General features: G+C 32.3%; 1 pseudogene; it reads right to left on the reverse strand.

Annotated features, from left to right (window-relative positions):
- Window positions 1-860: 860 nt before the first annotated feature.
- On the reverse strand, window positions 861-2,105 carry LOC149373749 (uncharacterized; annotated as a pseudogene).
- Window positions 2,106-5,694: the final 3,589 nt, after the last annotated feature.

The raw sequence follows: 5,694 nt of genomic DNA on the forward strand, positions 1-5,694 counted from the left end.
GACATACATTAGAAAACGAAACTTATCGTTTAGCCGCAACTCGACAACTGTTCTGTTTCCAACCGCAATTCAACATTTGCGATAAGCATAGCTTATAAGTATCTTATGAACTATCGAAAAGTGAAGTACTACATCATTAACTTACTTTTAAAGAATGTGTACAAAATTGCAGACGAAAATATATGAAAAAAAAAAAATTTGGGAAGCAATTTAGTGAAAATTTATTGCGCAATGCGGCGCTGAAGCACGTGTTTTAATTTTTTTTGACGTGCTTAGGGGCCATCCATAAACTACGTAACGCTTTTTTTGGCCTTTTTTGACCCCCCCCCCCCTACCTTCACGTAACTTACCGTAACGTTTTGCCTGACCCCCCCTCTCCCCCAGTAAATGTTGCGTAACTTATTCTATTGAAAAAAAATTTTTTTTTTTTAATTAAAAATAAAAAGTGAGTTATTAATTGAATTTATTATCAAATAAAACTTTAACTCTATATCACATGCACCTTCAAAAGGTGCTACTAGCCACTCGTGTATATCACTGATTACAGGAAAGGAAGCTATATCATCTGCAAAATCATTATTTGTGAGATCAGAAAATTTAATTTCTACGTCTTCTTCTTCGAGCCACTCTATTATTGGCTCAAGAGTATCATGCTCCTAAAGTAATTTTGTTTCTCTTTTTGCTAAAATTTTTTTTGCACGTACCTTTTGATTATTTACTTTTCCATGAATTTCTTTGGTGTGCAAGTTTTTTTATTTTTTTGAAACAAAATATAATCCACATAAATCACACGTCCTACCTGAAATAAAAAAAAGTCGTATGATTTAGAGCTGAAAGATTATAATTACACTTGAGAATAATTATAACTTGCCTTTAATGTCATCAACAACTGAAGGGCAGTAATAATCATATGGTACAGGAACACCAGTTGTCATCGAGGGTTTTAAACCAATACTTAGTCTGACAAACAAATCAGGGAAGCTATCTTTTTCTTTTGTATCGTCCGGGGTTAGAATTTCAAGCCATCCGATACGATTTCTGCGCAATGGAAATGGAGGAGGCAGAAAACCGTTAGTCACAGGAAGAACATCCCTTAAACTACTTCTCCATTCGCCACAGCAATCTTTTTCATCACATTTTACGATCTACAATAAAAAAAAATTAATTAATATAACGTATGCGTATGAATATTAACTTTACTTTTATGTAAAATTTACAAATCGATTTTTTATCGAAAATAACTGTTTTATTCAATTATTTACAGAAAAATATAAAAAAATTAATATCAAAAGTCTCGTTGATACCTACAGAAAATATTAACTTTCTTTTACATGCAAGCTATACCATTCAGGTGATACGTTGCTTACGTCTTTAGCAATGCATTCCGAATCTGCAAATTCTGCGGTCACTGGATAGCCATCAATGACTAGGTCACTCCATACGTTTGCAAGCGTTTGAGCTGCAAATTCAAAATTTTTTTTTTCGAGTTCCTTATCAATCGTTTTGGCAGAATTGTCCAGATGAGATCCGTATTTATCATGAGTTAATATTAAGCCAGCTAACTCACGACTTAAGGGTGCCATACGCCATACGCCGCTCAACGCGATTATATGCACTTTGACCTGGTGCGTTAGTTATTATAAAAATGGCATCTAAATTACAGGTGTTAAAATGGTCAACTGCATGACAAATGACTTTGGCGTAGCGTGGATTTTCGTCTGGTCCACTATCAGACATCAAAACCACGATAGGTTTTACTTGTTTATCAGTATCTAAAATTAAATAATTTATTATGTAAATTAAATTGTAAAACTAAATTAGAGTAAGAAATTTTACGTGTAAATAATTATTTTCTTACACTGTATTTCATTAAAAGATTCCAAGTTAAACAATCTTCTAAAATCATATGCGTGAGTTGCTGCTGTACTTGTCGAGTGCTTGGCACTGCGGATGGCAATGTAAGTAGGCCCTGAGTGCGTTACAGTTTTTGGATCACCAATTTTGCCATCTGTAATATTAATGCCTGCATACACACTTATAAGCTTATGACTTGGGGCTACAAACCAATCGTGGTTTGGTAGACTTACTTTATATCCTAAGTGCATTAAGATCGGTGCCTGTTTATTTGCAGCAGTGATACCAATTGGCACTCTGCTTTTATCATCTTGCGATATCACAGCTACCTGACGAACACCTAGTACTAAAATTAATTGCTCTAACGATCTAGATAGTGAATATTTTTATTAATTTTTAAATTTTAAATATCAAAATATTATTTTCATACATATTGCAGCATATCGTTTGACACGAATAAAAAAATGTTTCTATAGTCACCTAATTGAAGCTGTACAAAATTTACCGTCAAGGTGTTCTCTTCTAGAATCAGCTTGAGTCTTGCAAAGTTTAACTGGCACCGTATGAACGTGCCTTTTACCCTCATTTATGTGGGAGTTTCCAGGTAGCAATCGAAGATACGTAGCGCTTCTTAAAATTGAAAAATCACGTGTTTGAAGCTCATCACGTAAGTCGTCCAATGTTTTGCAGCTCCAAATTAATTCCGAGCGTCACCGACTGTCAGCTGCTCCTTCAAACATAACGATGTCACATATTGTTTTCATTAATTCCGGTTGATCAAGTTCTGATTGAGGTCGACCAGGCTGTTTGCGAAACTAAAATTTATTTATTTTTTTTCTTTCATTAATTTTAGTACACTAACATTAAAGTATTTAAATTGATTATTTGATAGTATGCAATTTAAATAATTAAAAACTTACATGCAAATTTTTTGCTAAGTCGGGTCGATCAATTGCTATTTTTTTAAGACCTTCCTGACGTTCATCTCGGTATTTTTTTGGCCTTTAGCTGTATTAATTGTTGCTGTCAGCAATTTTCTAGAACTTTCCAATTTTTTTTTGTTTTCTCTATATCCTTTTGTACACTTTTCGATTCAAGACCAGAGTCACGATCCTCGACAGCTACCATTAACTGCTTTTCTAATAAATTAATTTTGGTCTTAATACTGTCTTGTGCGGGAGTAGAGTATTGGCAATTTACGCTAGGGCTACGAATTTCCTCATTTTCTTTGCCACTGCTCGAGATGTTAGGCGTGTTCTTTCCACACTTAATTCCTGATTCAAAATCATTATTTTTATGATTATAAAATTAACTCGTTAACGCGTAGAAAATGTTGATATTAAAGTTTCAATTGAAATTACGTATTGTTAAAGTAAGATTAAAAGTAAAAAAAAAACGTGCTAATATTTTCTGATAAACATTTTATTACCTTTAGGAGGATTTTCGACTTAAGCATGAAGTAGTTCTTGAAAAATCAGTACCGAATTCGATACCGACTCGGAGTTTGAGTTACCGCAAACAAAAGGACTAGCATCCGGAACTGGTTTACTTACAGATTTCTGAAAAAAAAGAAATACTTTTTTAATTGCTTTTCATAATAAATATAAATAATATTAACATCAATGTAGATCATACAAAATTTGTTTTAAGTTTTATTCATAGCTTAGATAACACGAAAATTTTTTTAATGAAGATTAATCTTACTTGCCGTGTAAAGAAAATAATTTTTTCTGCATCTTTTTTTGTTTTTTCTTGAAGAAGTTTCTTGATTTTCTTCTCCAAGTTACCTGGAAATGATTCTTTGTCTTCTTTAAAACTTTTCCATAATTCGTTTGCGTTTCATTGGATTTTTTGTCCAGAAAAATTATTTGCATTACACTTTTTGTAAGCTTCATACAATTTTGTATACCAAGCCATTACAAAATAAATATCTATTACATATTAAATAATACACTAAACACTAAACTTGATATGTTAATATTAAATAATATACTGCGCTTGTGACATAATTAAAACAAAAAACTGTTTTTTTGTTATGCATGTGTCAATACTCTGCTATCGACTGATTTTTTCGTCGTGACTTGTCAACAAGAAAAACAAAACCCTGCTGCAAGATCAACGTATAATACGAGTAGGTTGGTAGTAGTGTCACTAGTATACACGTACAATACAGCGCCTAGGTTAACACGACTGAGAAACTTGCAATTACGCACTCTATTTGGAAAAATATAATAGTGCATTTAATTTTGTTTAATTTTCGTGGCATAAGGTGGAGTTGCGTTACTTTTAATTAAACCCCCCCTCCCCCCACGTAACTTAATGTCACAATTTGTCATATCCCTACCCCCCCTAAATGGCGTTACGTAGTTTATGTATGGCCCCTTATGCTATAGGTTGCTTGTTCGGCGGCACTTTTTAAAATCTTTTTTGTTATCTAGAATGTTAGAAGATAATGCTTACCGTGTCGTTTCCTTCAATAAGTAAATATTTTTACATTGTTCAGGTCGTAAGAAAACAAGAATTTAAGGAAGTATTGCATAAAAAGCGACGCAGAGCACTAAAGCTTTTACATTTCTGAAGAAATTAGAACCTTCAAGCACGAAGTTAGCCGGCTATTTTTTGGTGCCGTTATCGATTTTGTGACAAAAAAATAGCCTAAAATATTTGAAAATTTGTAACACACTTTCATTTATTGAAGTTGTGCTTTTGAGGTTAGAATTTATTTGTGAATGACATTCGATTTATCAGCTTTTATAAAAAATTGCAAAAAATTGGACAGTCAGAGGAACATATGTCAATTTTCTTCGTCTGACTGGTTTAGTATTCTTCGAGTTATGGCAAGTTCAACATAACTTCATAATTTGCGTTAAAAAAATGTAATTTGAAAAAAAAAAAATAATAGTATCGATGTTTTAAGCCAATTAAAAATAAAAAAACTAGGTCTTTCGAATACAATTAAATGTAAAGCGATATTTTTTTCCTTCCTTAGTAAAAGAGTGCAATACATGTCGTAGAATTACATAACCTGCTAATTGAGACACCTAAGATATTATAATTGGTATTCAAACTATGATGAATAAAGTAAGAAAGAAAAATTATTACTTTTGTTTGATGGAAATCGATATTGTAATTATTGTTAAATTTACAATCAAGTGCATTCATCGTCGGTTATCGACGTACCACAGAAGTATGTATTTTATAGATTAACAGCAATATTATAATTACGAAAACTACATCATATTTTTTTGTATTTACTTATGGTTTTACATCCATAATTTATCCATATGACAAATTGTTTGAAAATTGCTAATTTTACAATGTGTACTGCATTTTTGTGCTAAAAAAGAAAAAAATTGACTTATATTTGATTTCTATCAAAAGAGTGAGTTTTTTACGTATAATTGGCTAAAAATATCCCTGGTATCAATTTTTTTTTGTCTTATTAAATAACCGACATTTTAAGCTTATGTACTCTAATTATGCCTTGTAGTTACTGTACGGAATAGCAATTGGTACACACAAAGCTTCAATTTTCTGAGACACAGATAAATCAAACGATCGACACACTTCAACTTAATATTGGCAGTATGAGACTACCAACCTCATTCTACAGCTTTTTTTATATTATATAGTGTCATACGTCTTACTCTGGGCACTTGACACTTAGAAAAGAAGATGGGACAGGAATAAAGGTATAGAGATTGGCAAGGAGTAAGGGATGCCACTTTGCATTTGCCCATGACAAGATGTGTGGGTAGAAAAATTACTTAAAAAAAATGCATTCCAAAAGGGCCCGGTGTATTGACTAAGTTTCAACCAGGTGTGGACGTATAAATACTA

The sequence above is a fragment of the Copidosoma floridanum genome, unplaced genomic scaffold (genome assembly GCF_036245765.1).
Source record: "Copidosoma floridanum isolate Cflo_tuat_1 unplaced genomic scaffold, Cflo_Japanese_pri ptg000027l, whole genome shotgun sequence".
Lineage (NCBI taxonomy): Eukaryota > Metazoa > Arthropoda > Insecta > Hymenoptera > Encyrtidae > Copidosoma > Copidosoma floridanum.